The sequence below is a fragment of the Petromyzon marinus genome, chromosome 62 (assembly GCF_048934315.1).
Source record: "Petromyzon marinus isolate PM22_M1 ecotype Great Lakes invasive population chromosome 62, UKy_Petmar_22M1.pri1.0, whole genome shotgun sequence".
NCBI classification, from domain to species: Eukaryota; Metazoa; Chordata; class Hyperoartia; order Petromyzontiformes; family Petromyzontidae; genus Petromyzon; species Petromyzon marinus.
Window position 1 is genome coordinate 7,785,940 of NC_133728.1, and position 26,203 is coordinate 7,812,142.

At 48.2% G+C, this 26,203-nt stretch overlaps 1 protein-coding gene across 1 annotated transcript in view; it reads left to right on the forward strand.

The window, feature by feature from the left end:
• Nucleotides 1-26,203, forward strand: part of LOC116955861 (limbic system-associated membrane protein-like) — a 768,583-nt gene that overhangs the window by 357,261 nt on the left and 385,119 nt on the right. The window lies entirely within an intron of this gene.

Genomic DNA, 26,203 nt, shown 5'->3' on the forward strand with positions numbered 1-26,203 from the left:
CCACTCCAACAACAACAACAATAACAACAACAATAACAACAGTAACAACAACAATAACAACAACAATAACAACAACAAACAACAACAATAACAACAAACAACAACAACAATAACAACAACAATAACAACAATCGTCGTCGTCATCATCGTCATCTCGTTGCCTCTTCAGCCACCCTCGATCGCGATGATTCGGCGGGCACCTAGGGGTCACCTCTTCCACCTCGTCCGTACTCTGACATAACAACAACAACAAACAACAACAACAACAACAAACAACAACAACGTCACGTGACGGAGCGTCAATGCGTGCCGGTCTCCATCACGCAGACGAAGCGATACAAAATGTAAACTTGCTAGCGAATTGAAGATGATAAATAACAATAATAATAATATGATGATGATGATGATAATAATATGATGATGATGAGAAATAAGAAGAAGATGAGAAGTAAGAAGAAGAAGACGAAGACGATGAGAAATAATAATAATAATAAGAAAAAAATTAGAATGTAGAAGAAGGGAAATAATGAGACTAACATTTTGCGAGAAAATAATCAGGAAAAAGAAATTAGAATGTGGCAGAAGGGAAATAATAAGACTAAAATTACGAGAAAATAATTAGAAGGGAACAAAAAGACGAGAATTTAGAAGAAGGCAAATAAATAAGACGAAATTTTGCGAGAACGCTAAGAAGCAGACAAAAATGCGTAACTATAACGTGATAATCGCAGAGGAAAATAAATTTAATATCGGACGGGGTGAAGGGTGGAGGCTGGGGGAGACGTTGGGGCAATATCGAGATCCTAAATAGGTGGATTCGAAATAAGTGCAACATTTAAATTTAAACAACAAAAAAAAGTGAATTGGTGGTGTTGGCAATCTTTTTTTTGTTGTTAATATTTTCATTATTAATTATTTGTGTTTTTTTTTGTTAATTAACTGAACGTTGCTAAAAATATGTCATCGAATTAAAGGTTGGGCAGGATTTATTTTGTGTTTACATCGTCAGAGCGTGGGGTGGGATGGGGTGGGTGGGTGGGTGGCAGATGCGTGGCAATGCGAGCGGTGAATGCGAGTTGAATTTATATGAAGTCGAACGCTGGGCCCTGCTCGTGCAGTAATAATACACATTCATCATCATCATCAGCAGCAGCAGCAGCACGATCATCATCATCATCTGCAGCAGAAGCTCCTCCACCGCAACCATCATCATCAGCAGTGTAATTATCAGTGAATGGTAACGGTTCATCATCCGCTGGATGAGGGGTTCACCACTACGTTCGCGTGAGTGGGTGGGTGGGTGAGTGTGTGGGTGAGTGAGTGGGTGGGTGGGTGAGTGGGTGGGTGAGTGGGTGGGTGAGTGAGTGAGTGGGTGAGTGGGTGGGTCGGTGGATGAGTGGATGGGTCGGTGGGTGAGTGGGTGGGTGGTTGAGTGGGTGGGTCGGTGGGTGAGTGGGTGGGTGAGTGGGTGGGTCGGTGGGTGGGTGAGTGGGTGGGTGAGTGGGTGGGTCGGTGGATGAATGGGTGGGTCGGTGGATGAGGGGTTCACCACTACCTTCGCGTGAGTGGGTGGGTGGGTGAGTGCGTGGGTGGGTGACTGAGCAGGTTAGTGGGTGGGTGGGTGAGTGAGTGAGTGAGTGGATGGGTGGGTGGGTGATTGGGTGGGTCGGTGAGTGAGTAGGTGAATGGGTGGGTGATTGGGTGGGACTGTGAGTGAGTAGGTGAGTGGGTGGGTGGGTGAGTGGATGGGTCGGTGAGTGAGTGGGTGGGTGAGTGGGTGAATGTGTGGGTGGGTAAATGGCTGAGTGAGTGGATGGGTGAATTGGTGGCTGAGTGGGTGAGTGGGGGAGCTGGTGAGTGGGTGAGACCCGTAGACCCACAAATTTGTGTTGATATCCAGGAATGCCCTAGAGACTCATAGACGCACACAGAGACCCAAACTCACAGAGACCCACAAACTTGTATAGAGAACCAGAGACTCACATAGACACCTATAGACGCACAGAGACCCATAGACTCACATAGACGCCAATGGACTCACACAAAGACCCACCAATTCGTATCGAAACCCACAAAATCACCAATGCATCTGGAGACACACATAAAGACTGATAGACTCACACATAAAACCATAGACTCACACAGAGACCAACAGACTTGTATAGAGATCCACAGACTCACACAGAGATCCATAGACTCACACAGAGACCCATAGACTCGCACAGAGACCCATAGACTCACACAGAGACCCATAGACTCACACAGAGACCCATAGACACACATTGGCCCATAGACTCACACATAGGCCTATAGACTCACAGAGAGACCCATAGACTCACACATAGGCCCATAGACTCACACAGAGACCCATAGACTCACACATAGGCCCATAGACTCACACATAGGCCCATAGACTCACACAGAGACCCATAGACTCACACAGAGACCCATAGACTCACACAGAGACCCATAGACTCGCACAGAGACCCATAGACTCACACAGAGACCCATAGACTCACACAGAGACCCATAGACTCACACATTGGCCCATAGACTCACACATAGGCCCATAGACTCACACAGAGACCCATAGACTCACACATTGGCCCATAGACTCACACATAGGCCCATAGACTCACACAGAGAACCATAGACTCACACATTGGCCCATAGACTCACACATAGGCCCATAGACTCACACAGAGAACCATAGACTCACACATTGGCCCATAGACTCACACATAGGCCCATAGACTCACACAGAGACCCATAGACTCACACATAGGCCCATAGACTCACACAGAGACCCATAGACTCACACATTGGCCCATAGACTCACACAGAGACCCATAGACTCACACAGAGACCCATAGACTCACACGTAGGCCCATAGACTCACACATAGACCCATAGACTCACACAGAGACCCATAGACTCACACAGAGACCCATAGATTCACACGTAGGCCCATAGACTCACACAGAGAACCATAGACTCACACATTGGCCCATAGACTCACACATCGGCCCATAGACTCACACAGAGACCCATAGACTCACGCGGAGACCCACGGACTTGCATGGAGACCCATCGACTCGCCCAAGCCACCTGTGGACACACACACACAGCACAGAGGAATGAATGCTCACGGCATAATTGATGGAGAAGGGGCCTTTGAAGAAAGCGCAGAGCGTGTCTTCACCTCTGAGCACGCGTTCCCCCCCCCCCCGCGCTCTCGAGGGTAGATTGGGCAAGTCCGTAGCCATGGAGTCAACATTGGAGGGGGGGGACGGGACCAAATCTTCCAGGGGGTCTGGGGTCTCCCCAGAAATTTTTTAAATCTAAATTTGAAAACGAATTTCCTGCCATTTACTGCCTGAAATATTTAAAAAAAAAAATCACTAACACATAGGCTGGACTTTTAACTCATGTATTTTGTTACAATAATGTTTAAGAGTGTTCTTGTGTTACATTTTATTGTCGCATTGTATGTAATGGCAGAGATTGGGGATTAATAAAGTAACAACCATAACCACAATCACAGTAACAGAAATCTATTTTATAGCAATATATTGGGGCGGGGGGGACATTTCGAGCATATTTGAATATTGGGGAGGGATGTGTGGCCACCAATATTTATTATAACTAGTTGTACTACCCGGCTTCGCCCGGGACTTGGATCCACCACGCGCGGCCGCCTTTGTCTCCCCAGTGGCGATGTTCACACACCACAGCAGTTACTCGTTTGAGGCTGAGTCGACCTAGGGGAGGCCCAGGAGCGGTTGAAATAATCGTCACCGGTGGTGGCCGTGAGTGGGAATCGAACTCTCGTTTCGCCGGGTTCGTAGCGCGGCGTAGCGCTAACCACTACACTACCGCTCCCCCAACACACACACACACAGATACACACACACGTATATACACACACAGACACAGACACACAGATACACACACCCACGTATACACACACACAGACACACATACACAGATACACCGACACACACACACGTATACACACACACACAGATACACACACAGACACACATACACAGATACACCGACACACACACACGTATATACACACACACAGATACACACACCCACGTATACACACACACAGACACAGATACACAGACACACACACACGTATACACACGCACAGATACACAGACACACACACGTATACACACACACATACACACACACGTATACACACACACATACACACACACAGATACACAGACACACACACACGTATACACACACACACACAGATACACACACCCACGTATACACATACACAGACACACACACAGATACACAGACACACACACACGTATATACACACACACACACAGATACACACACCCACGTATACACACAGACACACATACACAGATACACCGACACACACACACGTATACACACACACAGATACACACATCCACGTATACACACACACAGACACACACAGATACACAGACACACACACACGTATACACACACACAGATACACACACCCACATATACACACACAGACACACACGCAGATACACAGACACACACACATGTATACAAACACACAGATACACACACCCACGTATACACACACCCACACACACACACACGTATACACACACACACAGATACACACCCACGTATACACACACCCACACACACACAGACAGATACACACAGACAGCGCGCTAACCACTACACTACAATGCGTTACGCTTCCACATGCGCGGGTCACGTGACAGATGTGACGTCACAGCTCACTTGCCGTGAAAAAACTAAATGCATTATTGAGCTCCCCCCCCCCCACAAAAAAAAAAAGTTTATTTTTAGAATGTTTGCATGGTGTACAGTCTGGACAGAACCCACGTGGCAAATTTCAAGTTTGTTGCTTGTCGGGAAGATACGCTAAACATTTTGAACAGACACACACATAATCACAACTTTGCCTCTTACATATATATGGAGATTGCGTTGTTGATATGGGCCATCTTTGCCTCTGTATGTGCACGCGTGTGCACGTTGAATTTATTTCACGCCGTGCGTGGCCAAGTCGGTCGAGCTTAGACACACACACACACAATGCGCTCCTAAGGAAATTCGCTTTTCAATTCAGTATTGTGCAGTAGTGTAGTGTATAGTAGTGTAGTGTATAGTGTAGTGTATAGTAGTGTAGTGTATAGTGTATAGTAGTGTAGTGTATAGTAGTGTAGTGTATAGTAGTGTATTGTATGGCGTAGTGTATAGTGTAGTGTATAGTAGTGTGGTGTATAGTGTAGTGTATAGTAGTGTAGTGTATAGTGCAGTGTATAGTAGTGTAGTGTATAGTGTAGTGTATAGTAGTGTATAGTGTAGTGTATAGTAGTATAGTGCAGTTGTGTAGTGTTTAGTAGTGTGGTGTATAGTGTATTGTATAGTAGTGTATAGTGTAGTGTATAGTAGTGTAGTGTATAGTATAGTGTAGTGTATAGTAGTGTATAGTGTAGTGTATAGTAGTATAGTGCAGTAGTATAGTGTATAGTAGTGTAGTGTCTGAAGTGTAGTGTATAGTAGTGTAGTGTATAGTGTAGTGTATAGTAGTGTAGTGTAGAGTTTAGTAGTGTAGTGTTTAGTAGTGTGGTGTATAGTGTAGTGTATAGTAGTGTAGTGTATAGTGTAGTGTATAGTAGTGTAGTGTATAGTGTAGTAGTGTAGTGTTTAGTAGTGTGGTGTATAGTGTAGTATATAGTAGTGTAGTGTATAGTAGTGTAGTGTATAGTAGTGTAGTGTATAGTGTAGTTTTGAAGTTTTTAGTAGTGTGGTGTTTAGTGTAGTGTATAGTAGTGTAGTGTATAGTGTAGTGTATAGTAGCGTGGTGTATAGTGCAGTAGTGTAGTGTTAAGTAGTGTATTGTATAGTAGTGTGGTGTATATTCTAGTTATTAATAGAAGAGTAGTGTATTGTATGGCGTAGTGTATAGTGTAGTATATAATCCTGTAGTGTTAGGTAGTGTAGTGTATCATGTAGTGTATAGGAGTGTTGTGTAAAGTAGTGTAGCGCAGACCTTAGTGTATAGCAGTGTAGTGTATAGCGTAGTGTATAGTAGTGTAGTATATAGTGTAGTATATAGTGTAGTGTATAGTGTAGTTTATTGCAGTCCAGTATATAGTAGTGGTGTATAGCAGTGTAGTGCATAGTGTAGCATATAGTAGTGTCGTGTATAGTAGCGTAGTTTATAGTAGTGTAGTGCATGTTAGTGTAGTGTATAGTAGTGTAGTGAATAGTGTAGTGTATAGTAGTGTAGTGTATATTAGTGTAGTCTATAATGTAGTAAATAGTAGTGTCGTGTATAGTTGCGCAGTTTATTGTAGTGTATAATAGTGTAGTGTATAGTAGCGTAGTTTATAGTAGTGTATAGGGTAGTGTATAATAGTGTAGTGTATAGTAGCGTATTTCAAGAAGTGTATAGTGTAGTGTATAATAGTGTAGTGTATATTAGTGTAGTGAATAGTGTAGTGTACAGTAGTGTAGTGTATAGTAGCGTAGTTTATAGTAGTGTACAATTGTGTAGTGGATAGTAGTGTAGTGAATAGTGTAGTGTATAGTAGTGTAGTGTATAGTAGCGTAGTTTTATAGTAGTGTATAGTGTAGTGTATAGTGTAGTGTATAGTAGTGCAGTGTATAGTAGTGTAGTTTATAGTAGTGTATAGTGTAATGTTTAATAGTGTAGTGTATAGTAGTGTATAGTAGTGTAGTGTATAGTAGCGTAGTTTATAGCTGTGTATAGTATAGTGTATAATAGTGTAGTGTATTGTAGTGTAGTGAATAGTGTAGTGCATAGCAGTGTAGTGTATAGTAGCGTAGTTTATAGTAGTGTTTTTGGTAGTGTATAATAGTGTAGTGTATAGTAGTGTAGTGTATAGTAGTGTAGTGTATAGTTGCGTTGTTTATAGTAGTGTATAGTGTAGTGTAAAAAAAGTGTAGTGTATAGTAGTGTAGTGAATAGTGTAGTGTATAGTAGTGTAGTGTATATAGTAGTGTATAGTGTAGTGTATACTGTAGTGCATAGTAGTATAGTGAATAGTGTAGTGTATAGTAGTGTAGTGTATAGTAGTCGAGTGTATAGTAGTGTGGTGTATAGTGGCGTAGTCTATAGTAGTGTATAGTGTAGTGTTTAGTAGTGTAGTGTATAGTAGTGTAGTGAATAGTGTAGTGTATAGTCGTGTAGTTTATAGTAGCGTATTTTATATTAGTGTATAGTGTAGTGTATAGTAGTATAGTGTATAGTAGTGTAGTATATTGGAGTGTAGTGTATAGTAGCGTAGTTTATAGTAGTGTATAGTAGTGTAGTGTATAGTAGCGTAGTTTATAGTAGTGTATAGTGTAGTGTTTAGTAGTGTAGTGTATAGTAGTGTAGTGAATAGTGTAGTGTATAGTCGTGTAGTTTATAGTAGCGTAGTTTATAGTAGTGTATAGTGTAGTGTATAGTAGTATAGTGTATGGTAGTGTAGTGTATAGTAGTGTAGTGTATAGTAGCGTAGTTTATAGTAGTGTATAGTGTAGTGTATAATAGTATAGTGAATAGTGTAGTGTATAGTTACGTAGTTTATAGTAGTGTATAGTGTAGTGTATGTTGAACTGATTTCGCACCGTACGAAGCCAACCGTGCGTACCGGAGATGGCGCGGCGTGAAGCAGATCAATCTAAAACGCGCAAAGAGCGGTTAAACTAGACATCCCTTCTCAACCCACACCACGATTTGAAACCGCGAAGCTCCAGCGGCTACCGAATATCGGAAGGGCAGAGCGTTCCAGACGGCCGCGGAAGTGCACCGCAGTCGACCGTCCTTGTTCTGATGGCTGTTGTTGTGAAAACGTGATCGGTGTGCGGGTAAGCGGTCATCAGCACTAGGCTGCACGGCAAGACAACACCATCAGCTACGATTATCTCTGAACCGGTTCAGGGCCACCCTCCTTAGGAAGACTTGGACTCAAATGAGTACCGGGTGCACCGTGTAGAGACATCGCCACGAGGGAGACAAAGGCGGTCGGGTGCGTGGTTGCTGGCCACCCACCACCTCGTGCGCCGTGCCGGCCTCCATAGGTGCTGCTCGCTAACAGCACTTGCCCCAACAGTCTGTTGAAGGCCATACGGGGGATCTTTGTCTTAGTGGTGTGTGTGTGTGTGCTTGTTTGGCAGAAAGAGAGAGAGAGAAATAGCCCAAAAATAATTAAATCTGTCAGTTATAAATATATATATTTCTTATTCTTTTGCTCCTGCCATCATTTGCGTCACACGGAATTATATATTGCACCATATTTCAGCTGTGACAATTCTATTTTGACAAAAGGCTCTCTCCCCCCATGTCGCTCTCTCCTGTCGCTCTCTCTCTCTCTGTCTCTCTCTGTCTGTCTCTCTGTCTCTCTCTCTCTCTGTCTCTTACTGTCCCCTGTGTCTCTCTGTCTGTCTCTCTCTCTGTCTCTCTCTCTGTCTCTCTCTCTGTCTCTCTCTCTGTCTCTCTCTGTCTGTCTCTCTCTTTGTCTCTCTGTCTGTTTTTGTCTCTCTGTCTGTCTCTGTTTGTCTCTCTCTCTGTCTCTCTCTCTGTCTCTTACTCTCTCCTGTGTCTCTCTGTCTGTCTCTGTCTGTCTCTCTCTCTGTCTCTCTCTGTCTGTCTCTCTCTTTGTCTCTCTGTCTGTTTTTGTCTCTCTGTCTGTCTCTGTCTGTCTGTCTCTCTCTCTGTCTCTCTCTGTCTCTTACTCTCTCCTGTGTCTCTCTGTCTGTCTCTCTCTGTCTCTCTCTCTGGCTCTGTCTCTCTCTCTCTCCTGTGTCTCTGTCTCTCTCTCTCTTTGTCTCTCTGTCTGTCTCTGTCTGTCTTTCTCTCTGTATCTCTCTCTGTCTCTGTGTCTCTCTCCGTCTCTCTCTCTCTCTCTCCCTCCCTCTCTCTCTCTCTCCTGTCGCTCCATTCAACCGTGGATCACCGCGTTCCATCCGGTTGGGGGCTGATCCGTCCACGCACGTTTTAGCCACGCGCGGACAATTTCGCTTCGTTCACATCTCAGTTATAATTTCACGTTATTGTCTAAGCCAGACTTGAACAGTACCCTCCATGAAATTGTGAAGGAATTTAAAAAAAAAAACTCCTTTGACGCGTTGGCAGGCGAACTAGCCGAATGACCTTAAAGAAGAAGATGAATATTGATGATGGAAGCACCTCCGATTAGCAGGGATTGCCCGCGTACGGTGCTAAAGATGTTCGTCGTAACGTGCGGGCGTACGTGAAGATCACCGCGTCCCCTAGGAATGCGGAACGCGAGGATGATGTCCTTGGGTGAACACGGGCAGCAGGTGGCAACCGCGGTAAGCCTCGAGCGGTGGGGGGGAGTTCCCCCTAGGCTCTCTGTGACCCCGGAATGGCTCCAAAATTCGCCTGGAGGATGTCCAGGGCGCTGCGCAGAGACCGGAGCTGCCAAACGTGGCACCCGCACCCACCCGTCCCCTCCCTCCATACACTCACTCATTCTACACTCACTCACTCACCCTTCCTCCCTACACTCACACATTCTACACTCACTCACTCTACACTCACTCACTCTACACTCACTCACTCACCCTTCCTCCTTACACTCACTCATTCTACACTCACTCACTCACCCTTCCTCCCTACACTCACTCACCTCCCTCCATACACTCACTCATTCTACACTCAATCACTCACCCTCCCTACACTCACTCACACTACACTCACTCACCCTCCCTACACTCACTCACACTACACTCACTCACTCACCCTCCCTACACTCACTCACACTACACTCACTCACTCTACACTCACTCACCCTCCACTTACTCACCCTACACTCACTCACTCACCTATCCTCCCTACACTCACTCACTCACCCTTCCTCCCTACACTCACTCACCCTCCCTACACTCACTCTCCACTCCCTCACCTTACACTTACTCACTCACTCACCCTCCTTCCACTCACTCATCCTCCCTCCCTCCACTCTCTTACTCACTCAGCCTCCACTCACTCACTCAGCCTCCCTCCACTCACTCACTCACCATACACTCACTCACTCACATCCCTCCATCCACTCACTCACTCACTCACCCTCCCTACACTCACTCACTCACCCTCCACTCACTCACTCAGCCTCCAATCTCTCACTCACTCACCCTCCACTTACTCACTCACTCACCCTCCACTCACTCACTCACCCTCCACTCACTCACTCACCTCCATCCCTCCACTCACTCACTCACTCACCCACCCTCCACTCACTCACCCTCGCTCCACTCACTCACTCACCCTCCACTCACACATCCCCCCTCCCTCCACTCACACACTCACTCCCTCACCCTCCACTCACTCACACACTCACTCGCTCACTCACCATCCACTCACTCACTCACTCACCCTACACTCACCCTACACTCACTCACTCACCCTACACTCACTCATCCTCCACTCTCTCACTCACTCACCCTCCACTCACTCCCTCACCCTCCCTCCACTCACTCATTCACTCACCCTCCACTCACTCACTCACTCTCACTCACTCACTCACCCTCACTCACTCACTCACCCTCCCTACACTCACTCACCCTCCATTCACTCACTCACCCTCCACTCACTCTCACTCACTCACCCTCACTCACTCACCTTCCCTACACTCACTCACCCTCCCTTCACTCACTCACTCACCCTCCACTCACTCACTCACCCTCACTCACTCACCCTCACTCACTCACCCTCCCTCCACTCACTCAATCACCTCCCTCCAGCCCTCAACCCCCTCCTCTGTCCTCCTTCCACTACCCCCCTCCACCCCCTTCCCAAACCCCCATCTCACCCCACTGTCATCCGCTACGGTGGCTAGGAGATGTTAACTACCTCGCCCGGGATACAGGAGGTCGTGGATTCGATCCCAAATCCTGACGCCTGCTGCTGTGTATTTGGAGTTTGCGTGTCTCTCTCTCATCATCATCATGACGGTGGCTAGGAGATGTTAACTACCTCGCCTGGTATACAGGAGGTCGTGGTTTCGATCCCGACCCTGACGACGCCTGCTGTATATTTGAAGTCTGCGTGTCTCTCTCTATCTCTCTCATCATCATCACGGTGGCTAGGATATGTTAACTACCTCGCCTGGGGGACAGGAGGTCGTAGGTTCGATCCCGACGCTGACGCTTTCTGTACACAGGGACTCCTCTACTTACGAAGGAGTTAGTCGATTTGTTCGTAAGTACAAATGATCTCATGTCGATTCCAAACGTCGTGCACACTAAACACGGGAATGGCTTTTTAAAAGTTGTATGAGCTCCTGTTCATGCGACTGGTTCATTATGTTCTGTAGATGTAGATGCCATTGATTATTTATGTTTCTTTAGATATAGATGCCACTGGTTCTTCACGTTCTGGAGATGTAGATGTCACTGGTTCTTCACGTTCTATAGATGTAGATGCCACTGGTTCTTCACGTTCTGTAGATGTAGATGCCACTGGTTCTTCACGTGTTGGAGATGTAGATGCCACTGGTTCTGCATGTTCTGCAGATGTAGATGCCACTGGTTCTTCACGTTCTGCAGATGTAGATGCCACTGGTTCTTCGCGTTCTACAGATGTAGATGCCACTGGTTCTTCACGTTCTACAGATGTAGATGCCACTGGTTCTTCACGTTCTACAGATGTAGATGCCACTGGTTCTTCATGTTCTACAGATGTAGATGACACTGGTTATTCATGTTCTGCAGATGTAGATGCCACTGGTTCTTCACGTTCTACAGATGTAGATGCCACAGGTTCTTCACGTTCTGCAGATGTAGATGCCACTGGTTCTTCACGTTCTACAGATGTAGATGCCACTGGTTCTTCACGTTCTGTAGATGTAGATGCAACTGGTTCTTCACGTTCTGCAGATGTAGATGCCACTGGTTCTTCACGTTCTAGAGATGTGGATGCCACTGGATCTTCACATTCTGGAGATATAGATGCCACTGGTTCTTCACGTTCTACAGATGTAGATGCCACTGGTTCTTCACGTTCTGGAAATGTAGATGCCACTGGTTCTTCACGTTTTGGAGATGTAGATGCCACTGGTTTGTCACGTTCTGCAGATGTAGATGCAACTGGTTCTTCACGTTCTAGAGATGTAGATGCCACTGGTTCTTCACGTGAAACAGATGTAGATGGCACTGGTTCTTCACGTTCTGCTGATGTAGATGCAACTGGTTCTTCACGTTCTAGAGATGTAGATGCCACTGGTTCTTCACGTTCTACAGATGTAGATGCCACTGGTTCTTCACGTTCTGGAGATGTAGATGCCACTGGTTCTTCACGTGAAACAGATGTAGATGCCACTGGTTCTTCACATTCTGCAGATGTAGATGTATAGTAGTGTAAAGTGTAGTGCATAGCAGTGTATATTATCGTGTATAGTAGTGTATAGTGTAGTGTATAGTGTAGTGCATGTAAGTTGCTTGTGTAGTGTATAGTGTAGTGTATAGTGTATAAGTAGTGTGTAGTGTAGTGTATAGTAGTGTATAGTGTGGTGTATAGTGTAGTGTATAAAGTAGTGTATAGTGTAGTGTATAGTAGAATATAGTTTGTATAGTGTAGTGTATAGTGTAGTGTATAGTGTAGTGTATAGTAGTGTATAGTGTAGTGTATAGTAGTGTATAGTGTAGTGTATAGTGTAGTGTATAGTGTAGTGTATAGTGTAGTGTATAGTAGTGTATAGTGTAGTGTATAGTGTAGTCTATAGTAGTGTATAATGTAGTGTATAGTGTAGTGTATAGTGTAGTGTATAGTGTAGTCTATAGTTTAGTCTATAGTAGTGTATATAGTAGTGTATAGTGTAGTGTATAGTGTAGTCTATAGTGTAGTCTATAGTAGTGTATAATGTAGTGTATAGTGTAGTGTATAGTGTAGTGTATAGTGTAGTGTATAGTGTAGTGTATAGTGTATACAGCGCCTGGCAGCGCGACGAAGCGGTGACCACCACCGTCTTTGTTTGATGGCTGAGCCAGAAGCAGCGGCATCTGCTACATTCGCTGCCGCTGCTGCTGCTGAGGATGCCGAGCGGAGTGTCACGTGGCGATAGTTCACAGCTCCCTTGACGAGATCGGCAGCCAAGTGTTGCGTGGTGGTTCCATTTGCGGCGAGCGCTTTGAGCGTAATGAGTTCCACCTCGCAGAATGTGACACCAGCATCAGTTACACGTTGGCATGGTTGGGGTGAGTAGGGTCGGGTGGGTGGGTAGGGTGGGTGTAGTGTGGTGTAGCGTGGTGTAGGTGTAGTGTAGTGTGTGTAGTGTGGTGTAGGTGTAGTGTGTGTAGTGTGGTGTAGTGTGTGTAGATGTAGTGTATGTAGGTGTTAGCGAGCATAGGTGCTCGCTAACAGCACTTGTCCCTACAGTCTGTTAAGGCTATATGCGGGATCTTTGTCTTTGTGTGTGGGTGTAGTGTGTGTGGGTGTAGTGTGTGTGGGGGTAGTGTGTGTGGGTGTAGTGTGTAGGTGTAGTGTGTGTGTAGTGTGTGTAGGTGTAGTGTGTGTAGGTGTAGTGTGTGTAGGTGTAGTGTAGTTTGGTGTAGTGTAGTGTGTGTAGGTGTAAGTGTAGTGTGTGTGTGTAAGTGTAGTGTAGTGTGTGTTAGTGTAGTGTGTGTAAGTGTAGTGTAGTGTGTGTAAGTTTAGTGTGTGTAGGTGTAGTGTGTGTAAGTGTAGTGTGTGTAGTGTAGTGTGTAGGTGTAGTGTGTGTAAGTGTAGTGTGTGTAGTGTGTGTAGGTGTAGTGTAGTGTGTGTAGGTGTAGTGTGTGTAGTGTGTGTAGGTGTAGTGTGTGTAAGTGTAGTGTGTGTGTAGTGTGTGTAGTGTGTGTAAGTGTAGTGTGTGTAGGTGTAGTGTGTGTAGGTGTAGTGTGTGTAGTGTGTGTAGTGTGTGTAGGTGTAGTGTGTGTAGTGTGTGTAGTGTGTGTAAGTGTAGTGTAGTGTGTGTAGGTGTAGTGTGTGTAGTGTGTGTAAGTGTAGTGTAAGTGTAGTGTGTGTAGTGTGTAGCGTGTGTAAGTGTAGTGTGTGTAGTGTGTGTAAGTGTAGTGTGTGTAGTGTGTGTAGTGTGTGTAAGTGTAGTGTGTGTAGGTGTAGTGTAAGTGTAGTGTGTGTAAGTGTAGTGTGTGTAGTGTGTGTGTGTAAGTGTAGTGTAAGTGTAGTGTGTGTAGTGTGTGTGTAGTGTGTGTAAGTGTAGTGTAGTGTGTGTAAGTGTAGTGTGTGTAGTGTGTGTGTGTAGGTGTAGTGTAAGTGTAGTGTGTGTAGGTGTAGTGTGTGTGTGTAAGTGTGTGTAAGTGTGTGTAAGTGTAGTGTGTGTGAGTGTAGTGTAAGTGTAGTGTGTCTAGTGTGTGTGTAAGTGTGTGTAAGTGTGTGTAAGTGTAGTCTGTGTGTAACTTGGTGTAGGTGTAGTGTGTGTAGTGTGTGTGTGTAAGTGTGTGTAAGTGTAGTCTGTGTGTAACTTGGTGTAGGCGTTGTGAGAGAATGAATCCCAGCGGCTCTCCCCATTTGTTTGTGTTTGTGCGCTGTAGTTGTGGCAACACGAAGACAAATCGCCCTTTACACGTGCGATGGCCAGGAATGTCCTCGTTCTCTCTCTCTCTCTCCCTTCTCCAATTTGTCCTCTACAAAATTGAGGCGGAGAGAGAGAGAGGGGGGTGGGTTGTAGACAAAGCTCCCACCCCCCGCGTAGACCTTGTAGAGGCTGGGCCTCCCCTAGATCGACTCGGCCTCAAATTAGTACCACGTGCTGCGGTGTTGAGAGACAAAGGCGGGCGGGCGTGTTGCTGGCCACCCCTCTCCTCGTGTACCGTTTTGGCCTTCATAGGTGCTCTCGCTAACAGCACTTGCCCCAAGCAGTCCGTTACAGGCTACACGGGGGATCTTTGTCTTTGTTATTTTAACCCGAGTCCGAATCCCGCACACCTCCACCAACAACCACCCAGTGGACGATTCATCTGAACCGGTCTTTGGCCTCCCTTGAGGTCGACTCAGCCTCAAATCAGACACGTGGTCACGGCGTGTGTAGTGAACATCGCCACTGGGGGAGACAAAGGCGGCCCGGTGCAAGTTGCTCGCGGCCCACGCCCTCCCTCGTGATGCAGTGCCGCAGTTCGTGGACGCCGCTACTCGCGAAGGGCACTTGCCCTCCCCACCGCCAAGGCTACACGGGGGTGCTTTGGCTTTTTGTCGGAGGTCAAAGTTGGTCACGGTGGGCCCTTAGAACGTGGCGTGATCGATTCGCGAATCATCTCGGGCCAGTTGAGCCAATCGCACCACCCCCGTCAGGTCGAGGAGAGTAACAGACAGCCGCCTCGCACTGCCAAGTAGCGGAGCCGTCACCGCAGCGCTTGTGCCAGGCTAGGTGCACCTTGAGGCCTCGTGAACTGTGCCATGGGCTGACTGACTGAGATGATTAGCAGATGCACCACGTGTGCTCCCTTACTGTGCCAGGCTAGGTGCAGGAGGTCACGGGACAGACCCTCGTGGTGCCATGGGTTGACTGACTGAGATCACTCGCAGATGCACCACGTGTGCTCCCTTACTGTGCCAGGCTAGGTGCAGGAGGTCACGGGACAGACCCACGTGGTGCCATGGGTTGACTGACTGAGATCACTCGCAGACGCACCACGTGTGCTCCCTTACTGTGCCAGGCAAGGTGCAGGAGGTCACGGGGCAGACCCACGTGTATCTCTATGTGTTTCTATGGGTCTCTATATATCTCTATGTATCTCCATGGGTCTCTATATATCTCTATGTATCTCTATGGGTCGCTATGTATCTCTATGTTAGGGGGCAAGTGCTGTTAGCGGTTTGGGTGGGTGGCCAACACCACTGATCCATCCGCCTTTGTCTCCCCAGTCGTTATCTCTTGAGGCTGAGTCGACCTAGGGGAGGCACAGGACGGGTTCCGATGATGCTGTATGTGTGTGTGTGTGGGATGCGGTGGGGAGCGGTAGTGTAGCGGTTAGTGTCTGTGTGTGTCCGTGTGTACAGAGGTGGGGAGCGGTAGTGTAGCGGTTAGTGTCTGTGTGTGTCCGTGTTGTACAGAGGTGGGGAGCGGTAGTGTAGCGGTTAGTGTCGCTGTGTGTGTCCGTGTGTACAGAGGTGGGGAGCGGTAGTGTAGCGGTTAGCGCTACGCTGCACTATGAGCCTGGCGACCCGGGTTCGATTCCCGCTCACGGCCAACACCCAGTGACGGTTATCTGAACCGGTCCGGGGCCTCCCCTAGGTCGACTAAGCCTCAAATGAGTGCCTGGCAGCAATGTTTAAACATCGCTGCTAGAGAGACAAAGGCGGCCGGGCGTTGTGTTGGCCACCCACCCCCTTCGTGTGACGTGCCGGCCTTCATAGGTGCTGCTCGCTAACAGCACTTGCCCCTGCAGTCTGTTAAGGCTACACGGGGGATCTTTGTCTTTGATTTGCGATGCAAAGCCCAGCCCGGTTCGACGTTTTCCAAACGGCAACATCATCATCCCACCGTGAACGAGAACTCACGGAAATTAAATGTGTGCGGTGCGTCATTCAACGGGGGCAGTTTCACTGCGCGCCTTCAAACGCCGATTACAGCCGCCGTGCGTGGGGGATTTGCGTGCAGGTTTAAGAGCCGCTGGTGTAAGACTGTCGCATCTCTCCCCACGGATCGCACCATCACTCGGCTGCGACTCTCTCGCCACCGTGATCCGCTGGCTAGGAGATGTTAACTACCTTGCCTGGCGTACAGGAGGTCGTGGGTTCGATCCCGATCCTGACGACGCCTGCTGCTGATGTATATTTGGAGTTTGCGTGTCTCTCTGTCATCATCATCATCATCACGGTGGCTAGGAGATGTTAACTACCTCGCCTGGTGTACAGGAGGTCGTGGGTTCGATCCCGACCCTGACTCCTGCTGCTGCTGTATATTTGGAGTTTGCGTGTCTCTTTCTCATCATCATCATCACGGTGGCTAGGAGATGTTAACTACCTCGCCTGGTGTACAGGAGGTCGTGGGTTCGATTCCGACCCTGACGACGCCTGCTGCTGTATATTTGGAGTTTGCGTGTCTCTCTCTCTCATCATCATCATCACGGTAGCTAGGAGATGTTAACTACCTCGCCTGGTATACAGGAGTTTGTGAGTTCGATCTCCACTCTGACGGTGCCTGCTGATGTATATTTGTAATTTGCGTGTATCGCTCTCATCATCATCATCATCACGGTAGCTAGGAGATGTTAACTACCTCGCCTGGTATACAGGAGTTTGTGAGTTTGATCTCCACTCTGACGGTGCCTGCTGCTGTATATTTGTAATTTACGTGTATCGCTCTCTCTCTCTCTCCCCGTGGTCGCGTGAATATTTTTTTTTCCTCCGGGTCCTCCGGTTGTTCCCCTTCACATTTTTAAACATGTTGTTACATGTTTATAAATGTTTATAAATAAATGAAACGTCGTGATTTATTTATTTTATTTTAATATAATTTCATGGTATTTCTACATACGTGACTTTACGGAAAAAAAAAGAATGACCAATTTATGCAAGTCACGAAAGCTTTAATTTTTTATTAACGATGTTAAGAATGTTTGACGGCTGTACATTTCCAAATGATGAGCCACTTAATTGCCCCTAACCAGGGTGTGATAGTAGTCAAACTATTAACTACTAAAACTTTTTAATTACTTATTAAAGTCATCTGTCGCGACGCATCTTCCCACGCGACTCGGAGTGCTTGAACAGAGTCTGTTTAACTTGTGATATATATTTTTTTCATTCGATTTGACTGTTCGGTTCCGCCCAAGCGAGTCTCCCGCGAACGTTCGGCGCACGAATCCCGCCTGTTTGAATTCGACCGACGGAAGCGGCGATGTTCCTGCTGTCTCCGCTGTTTCTGCCGGCTATGTTGGAGGCAGGAGACCGGGGGGAGTGGGTGAATAATATAAACAGTAAAACCTCCTTATCTCGCTATTCCTTATTGTGGATGATTCGGCACGCCTACCCTTTTCGGCGTATGTATACAACAACAACAACAACCGCCATTCGCCACTAAGTGGTGGTGACGTCACCACGACGCTTGTGCCAGGCCATGTGCACCCTGAGGCCACGTGAATTATCGAATGCCCGCCGGCAGGAGGTCACGGGGCAGACCCAGGTGCCACGGGTCGACTGACTGAGATGACTGGCCGATGCACCACCTGTGCCCCTTACTGTGCCAACCTGCTGTGCCTTAGCCACCCGGCGCTCCGCTCGTTGTCGTGAGCGTCGCTCCTCCGCCCTCCGTTGTTGTTGGAGGGCGGCTGCCTCCAACTGCCCAGTAGCATCCTTCACGAGCCTCCTCCACAGAGGCCGACCTTGACACCGCTGGTACCAGTCATCGGCATACACACACACGCACGCACGCACGGTGCATTAGTAATTCGCCACGAGCCGAATTGTCGTGCCGAACGGTCCAATTTCGGCATGGCGCGTGTAGAGACTCCGCATGCCACGAGACCATCGAGCAATGACTCGGTCTGGCGGAGGGGCGCGTGGTGGAGCGTCGGTGCGGACTTCACCTCCTCTGTTGGGCGCTCTGCGCGAAACCCAACCAACCCTCCTCGGCAATGCCGCATACACCTGCACAATGACTTCCCGACGATCCCCTCTTCTTTCCCTCCTGATGACGACCGCTCATGTTGCGATCGAAAAGTCGTAGGTTTTTGTTGTTGTTGTTGTTGTTGTTATTTAAAAAAAATATATACATATATTTGAACCTATCTACGTGATCAAATCAAGACTGTGTACGTGGACTTTACCTAAAGAGCCAAAGAAGGGGAGGAGTCAGTGGGCGGTCTGGGGGGGGGGGTGAGAGGTGGGCTAGGTGTGTAGAGAGGGGGGGGGTGATCACATTGCCGGCTTTCATTGGTGCCACAAATGCGCCCTCGATCGTGAAATAAAAAAATAAACACAAATAAAATCGAGAAGAAAAAACTAAAATTTCCCGGTGGCAACCGCTTCGTCACGGCCGTTTGGTCGGCCGAGGGATTTACCAGCGCCGCTGAATGGCACCGACCCGGCGCGTAGGAGCGAGTCCCTCGAACATCGCGGTATCCCCGGCTGCCAGCCATGATGAGGCGCGTTTGTTTGTTTATTGTTCTTGTTAGTCTTTGTTTTTTTTTCCTTCCGTAAAGTCACGTAGAAATAAGAAAAAAATAAAACGACATAATATACGACGTTTCGATCGCGACACAAGCAATCATCATCATCAGGTAGAGGAAACACATAACCGCAGATATATATACACAGACCTTAAGTAGAAGGCATTAACACGGTAGAAGGATTTACATTATGAGACCTCCTTTGCCAGTAACATGATATAGTAATAGGTTTTACCCTTTTAACTGGCACAAAAACTGACACCTTTATACAAGGCGTCATGTTTGCAATAACCACAAAACAAGCAGTCAAAATGAAAACAAAAAAGACAACTCTGATAATGATATTGGCACTGTCCTTGAATTTGATTGGTCCACACCCGAGACGGCTTTTCTTAGAGCCTAGTCTCCAGTTAAAAGGGTAAAACCTATTACTACAGGAATCAACACAAACGGTTCGGTTAAAACACCGACCGTCTGTGTTGCTTTACATAGTTTCCAAATTTTGCTAAACCCTGTTTGATTTAGTGTGATGTTCCGTCTCTCTGTATCCCCTGGTATATCTGTGTTAATTCCCTCTACTTAAGGTATGTGTATATATATATCTGCGGTTATGTGTTTCCTCTACCTGATGATGATTGCTTGTGTTGCGATCGAAACGTCGTATATTATGTACTTTTATTTTTTTCTTATTTCTACGTGACTTTACGGGAAAAAAAAACAAAGATTAGTTCCTGCAGTCACGAAAGCACCAAATCGGGTTATTGTTCTTGTTGTTGTTGTTCTTGTTGTTGTTGTTGTCACTCGAATTGCAAGTTGTTGACGTGGGGTTTTTAACTCTCCGGCAACGCACGCAACCGGCTAAGTGCTGAACCAGTAACAAGTTCATACTTCGGTGGGCTTTGCCCGGTAGGATGGGGATGAATCTTGACTTAAAGCTTTCGTGACTGTAGTAATTCATGTTCTTTGGGTCTTTTTGTAAAGTCACGTAGATGGTTCAAAGAAAATAACAAAAAAAACCACGAAGTTTCGATCACAACGCAAGCGATCGTCATCAGGAGGAGGAATGCTGCTGAATGGAGACTGTTCTTATAGTTTGTAGTCCTAGGGTCATAGACGAAGTGGGCGGGGCTAGTGATGTTCACGTGAGAGATCAGCGTGTTAATGGGAGATCGGAGAGCTGCCTACATGGTGAGGGCACGGGGGTGGCTATGTTCACGTGAGAGATCAGCGTGTTAATGGGAGATCGGAGAGCGGCTCTCCGCATCGAGTGCACGGGTGGTGATGTTCACGTGAGAGATCAGCGTGTTAATAGGAGATCAGAGAGCGATCTCTGTGACAAGAACATGGGTGGCGATATTCACGTGAGAGATCTGCGTGTTAATGTGAGATCGGAGAGCGGCTCTCCGCATCGAGTGCACGGGTGGCGATGTTCACGTGAGAGATCAGCGTGTTAATGGGAGATCAGAGAGCGGCCTACATGGTGAGGGCATGGGGGTGGCTATGTTCACGTGAGAGATCAGCGTGTTAATGGGAGATCGGAGAGCGGCCTACATGGTGAGGGCACGGGGGTGGCGATGTTCACGTGAGAGATCAGCGTGTTAATGGGAGATTGAAGAGCGGCCTATGCATCGAGTGCGAGGGTGGCGATGTTCACGTGAGAGATTAGCGTGTTAATGGGAGATCAGAGAGCGATCTCTGTGACAAGAACATGGGTGGCGATGTTCACGTGAGAGATCAGCGTGTTAATGTGAGATCAGAGAGCGGCTCTCCGCATCGAGTGCACGGGTGGCGATGTTCACGTGAGAGATCAGCGTGTTAATGGGAGATCGGAGAGCGGCCTATGCATCGAGTGCGAGGGTGGCGATGTTCACGTGAGAGATCAGCGTGTTAATGGGAGATCGGAGAGGGGCCTACGCATCGAGTGTGCAGGTGGCTATGTTCACGTGAGAGATCAGTGTGTTAATGGGAGATCGGAGAGGTCAGCGTCCGGAGGTTCGCCACGTTGACGCGAGAAATTCAACTTGTTAATGTGAAATCGAAGAGCCGAAGCCACGGGGGAAAATATATATAAAATGAACATCTGAAGGTGGCAGGCTGGGAACATCACAGCCAGTTATGACTTAAACTGGTTAATAACGTCCTTCCCATGATTGATAAGTTTGTACCCATCTTCTCAGTTGAAATTGTGTCTCTGTATATATATATTGATGGCTTCATGAACGAATCTTTGTTGATAGCCAGTGAGTTTGCAAAGTACCATCGTCTTAGAGAAATCAATTTCGTGTGAGCGCACCGCATTTAAACAATGATCAGCCACGGCCGAGGAATTGGTCCTACCGTGTTTCAGATCTGCCTCGTGTTCACGAGCACGGTCCGAGACACGTCGCTTAGTTTCCCCGATGTAACTACTGCCGCAGACACAGCTTAGTTTGTAGACGCCGGGGTCTTGCATGTCAGCGATCACATCCTTCACAGATGTGATCAGATCATGAATTGTAGGTACTGTGTTAAATCTCACCTGGATCTTGTGTTTGCTCATGATTTTGGAAATATTTTGGTGACCCCTGCTATGTATGGCAAGGTGATGGTTTTCATTGGGTCCTCAGATGGTTCTTTCCGAATGGTTGGCGTGATAGATTTACGGATTTGTGTAGTCTGAATATCCATTCATCTTGAGGGCTTGGTCACGTGCTCCAGTTCACTGGCTAGGTGGTGATGGTCAGAAATACATCGGGCTCTATGGTGGAGAGTTTTGATGATGGAATCCTTCTTGGATGGATGGTGGTGTTAGTCAGGATTTAGGTAGGCATCCGTGTGGGCAGCTTTCCTGTAGACAGTGTCCCATTGAGCCATTTGGTCTCTTTTTGATTATAACATCCAGTTGTATTTTGAACTTCTTCTGCACCGTACGTAGCCAACCGTGCCCGATGATCGGAGGTGCGCATTTATGTTAAACGCTTTCCGTACCGTACGTAGCCAACCGTGCTAATCCGAGGTGCAATGCCCCTGAATTATTGGTGGTGCAAAGTTCAATGTTTGAACACGAGACTTCCGCGTTCCGTCCAAGGGAAATCGATCGTGACATTGAGCGTTCGGAAAGTCGCGTAGCGTCTCAGGAGATGCGTGGGCAAAGGGCGGCGAGTGAATGGGTGAGTGGGTGGATGGGTGAGCGAGTGATTGAGTGGCCAGGTGGGGCAGTTTGGATTAAACGAGTGAGCGAGTGAGGAGTGAACGAGTTGGGTAGGTGGATGGGTGAGACATCGATAGAGTGAATTGAATGCCGGGTGGATCGCTGCTTAAGTGAGTGAGCAAGTGAGGGAATGGATACGTGAGTATGTGGATTAGCGAGCGAGCGAGTGAGTGAATAGGTGGTAGTGGGGATAAGTGGATTAGCGAGTGAGTGAGTGAGTGAATAGGTGGCAGTGTGGGTTTGTGGATTAGCGAGTGAGTGAATAGGTGGTAGTGTGGATAAGCGAGTGAGGGAGTGAATAGGTGGTAGTGTGGATAAGTGGATAAGCGAGTGAGGGAGTGAATAGGTGGTAGTGTGGGTAAGTGGATTAGTGAGTGAGTGAAAAGATGGTAGTGCATGTATGTGGATAAGCGAGTGAGTGAGTGAGTGAATAAGTGGTAGTGTGGGTAAGTGGATTAGCGAGTGAGTGAATAGATGGTAGTGTGGGTAAGTGGATTAGCGAGTGAGTGAGTGAATAGGTGGTAGTGCGCTAAGTGGATTGAGCGAGCGAGTGAGTGAATACGTGGCAGAGTGGACATGTGGATTGAGCGAGCGAGTGAGTGAATACGTGGGAGAGTGGACATGTGGATTGAGCGAGCGAGTGAGTGAATACGTGGCAGAGTGGAGATGTGGATTGAGCGAGCGAGTGAGTGAATACGTGGGGGAGTGGACATGTGGATTGAGCGAGCGAGTGAGTGAATACGTGGGGGAGTGGACATGTGGATTGAGCGAGCGAGCGAGTGAGTGAATACGTGGGGGAGTGGACATGTGGATTGAGCGAGTGAGCGAGTGAGTGAGTGAATACGTGGGGGAGTGGACATGTGGATTGAGCGAGCGAGCGAGTGAGTGAATACGTGGGAGAGTGGACATGTGGATTGAGCGAGCGAGTGAGTGAATACGTGGCAGAGTGGACATGTGGATTGAGCGAGCGAGTGAGTGAATACGTGGGAGAGTGGACATGTGGATTGAGCGAGCGAGTGAGTGAATACGTGGCAGAGTGGACATGTGGACTGAGCGAGCGAGTGAGTGAATACGTGAGAGAGTGGACATGTGGATTGAGCGAGCGAGTGAGTGAATAGGTGGTAGTGCGTGTATGTGGATTGAGTGAGCGAGTGAGTGAATACGTGGGGGAGTGGACATGTGGATTGAGCGAGCGAGTGAGTGAATACGTGGGAGAGTGGACATGTGGATTGAGCGAGCGAGTGAGTGAATAGGTGGTAGTGCGTGTATGTGGATTGAGTGAGCGAGTGAGTGAATACGTGGGGGAGTGGACATGTGGATTGAGCGAGCGAGTGAGTGAATACGTGGGGGAGTGGACATGTGGATTGAGCGAGCGAGTGAGTGAATATGTGGGGGAGTGGACATGTGGATTGAGCGAGCGAGTGAGTGAATAGATGGTAGTGCGTGTATGTGGATAAGCGAGTGAGTGAGTGAGTGAATAAGTGGTAGTGTGGGTAAGTGGATTAGCGAGTGAGTGAATAGGTGGTAGTGCGTGTATGTGGATTGAGCGAGCGAGTAAGTGAATACGTGGCAGAGTGGACATGTGGATTGAGCGAGCGAGTGAGTGAATACGTGGGGGAGTGGACATGTGGATTGAGCGAGCGAGTGAGTGAATACGTGGGGGAGTGGACATGTGGATTGAGCGAGTGAGTGAGTGAATACGTGGCGGAGTGGACATGTGGAATGAGCGAGCGAGTGAGTGAATACGTGGGGGAGTGGACATGTGGATTGAGCGAGCGAGTGAGTGAATACGTGGGGGAGTGGACATGTGGATTGAGCGAGCGAGTGAGTGAATACGTGGCAGAGTGGACATGTGGATTGAGCGAGCGAGCGAGTGAGTGAATACGTGGGGGAGTGGACATGTGGATTGAGCGAGCGAGTGAGTGAATACGTGGGGGAGTGGACATGTGGATTGAGCGAGCGAGTGAGTGAATACGTGGGGGAGTGGACATGTGGATTGAGCGAGTGAGCGAGTGAGTGAATACGTGGGGGAGTGGACATGTGGATTGAGCGAGCGAGTGAGTGAATACGTGGCAGAGTGGACATGTGGATTGAGTGAGCGAGTGAGTGAGTGAATACGTGGCAGAGTGGACATGTGGATTGAGCGAGCGAGTGAGTGAGTGAATACGTGGCAGAGTGGACATGTGGATTGAGCGAGCGAGTGAGTGAGTGAATACGTGGCAGAGTGGACATGTGGATTGAGCGAGCGAGCGAGTGAGTGAATACGTGGCAGAGTGGACATGTGGATTGAGCGAGCGAGTGAGTGAATACGTGGGGGAGTGGACATGTGGATTGAGCGAGCGAGCGAGTGAGTGAATACGTGGGGGAGTGGACATGTGGATTGAGCGAGCGAGCGAGTGAATACGTGGGGGAGTGGACATGTGGATTGAGCGAGCGAGAGTGAGTGAATACGTGGCAGAGTGGACATGTGGATTGAGCGAGCGAGCGAGTGAGTGAATACGTGGGGGAGTGGACATGTGGATTGAGCGAGCGAGTGAGTGAATACGTGGGGGAGTGGACATGTGGATTGAGCGAGCGAGAGTGAGTGAATACGTGGGGGAGTGGACATGTGGATTGAGCGAGCGAGTGAGTGAATACGTGGCAGAGTGGACATGTGGATTGAGCGAGCGAGCGAGTGAGTGAATACGTGGCAGAGTGGACATGTGGATTGAGCGAGCGAGCGAGTGAGTGAATACGTGGGGGAGTGGACATGTGGATTGAGCGAGCGAGCGAGTGAATACGTGGCAGAGTGGACATGTGGATTGAGCGAGTGAGCGAGTGAGTGAATACGTGGGGGAGTGGACATGTGGATTGAGCGAGCGAGTGAGTGAATACGTGGCAGAGTGGACATGTGGATTGAGTGAGCGAGTGAGTGAGTGAATACGTGGCAGAGTGGACATGTGGATTGAGCGAGCGAGTGAGTGAGTGAATACGTGGCAGAGTGGACATGTGGATTGAGCGAGCGAGTGAGTGAGTGAATACGTGGCAGAGTGGGCATGTGGATTGAGCGAGCGAGCGAGTGAGTGAATACGTGGCAGAGTGGACATGTGGATTGAGCGAGCGAGTGAGTGAATACGTGGGGGAGTGGACATGTGGATTGAGCGAGCGAGCGAGTGAGTGAATACGTGGGGGAGTGGACATGTGGATTGAGCGAGCGAGCGAGTGAATACGTGGGGGAGTGGACATGTGGATTGAGCGAGCGAGAGTGAGTGAATACGTGGCAGAGTGGACATGTGGATTGAGCGAGCGAGCGAGTGAGTGAATACGTGGGGGAGTGGACATGTGGATTGAGCGAGCGAGTGAGTGAATACGTGGGGGAGTGGACATGTGGATTGAGCGAGCGAGAGTGAGTGAATACGTGGGGGAGTGGACATGTGGATTGAGCGAGCGAGTGAGTGAATACGTGGCAGAGTGGACATGTGGATTGAGCGAGCGAGTGAGTGAATACGTGGCAGAGTGGACATGTGGATTGAGCGAGCGAGCGAGTGAGTGAATACGTGGGGGAGTGGACATGTGGATTGAGCGAGCGAGCGAGTGAATACGTGGCAGAGTGGACATGTGGATTGAGCGAGCGAGCCAGTGAGTGAATACGTGGGGGAGTGGACATGTGGATTGAGCGAGCGAGTGAGTGAATAGGTGGCAGAGTGGACATGTGGATTGAGCGAGCGAGCGAGTGAGTGAATACGTGGCAGAGTGGACATGTGGATTGAGCGAGCGAGTGAGTGAATACGTGGGGGAGTGGACATGTGGATTGAGCGAGTGAGTGAGTGAATACGTGGGGGAGTGGACATGTGGATTGAGCGAGCGAGTGAGTGAGTGAATACGTGGCAG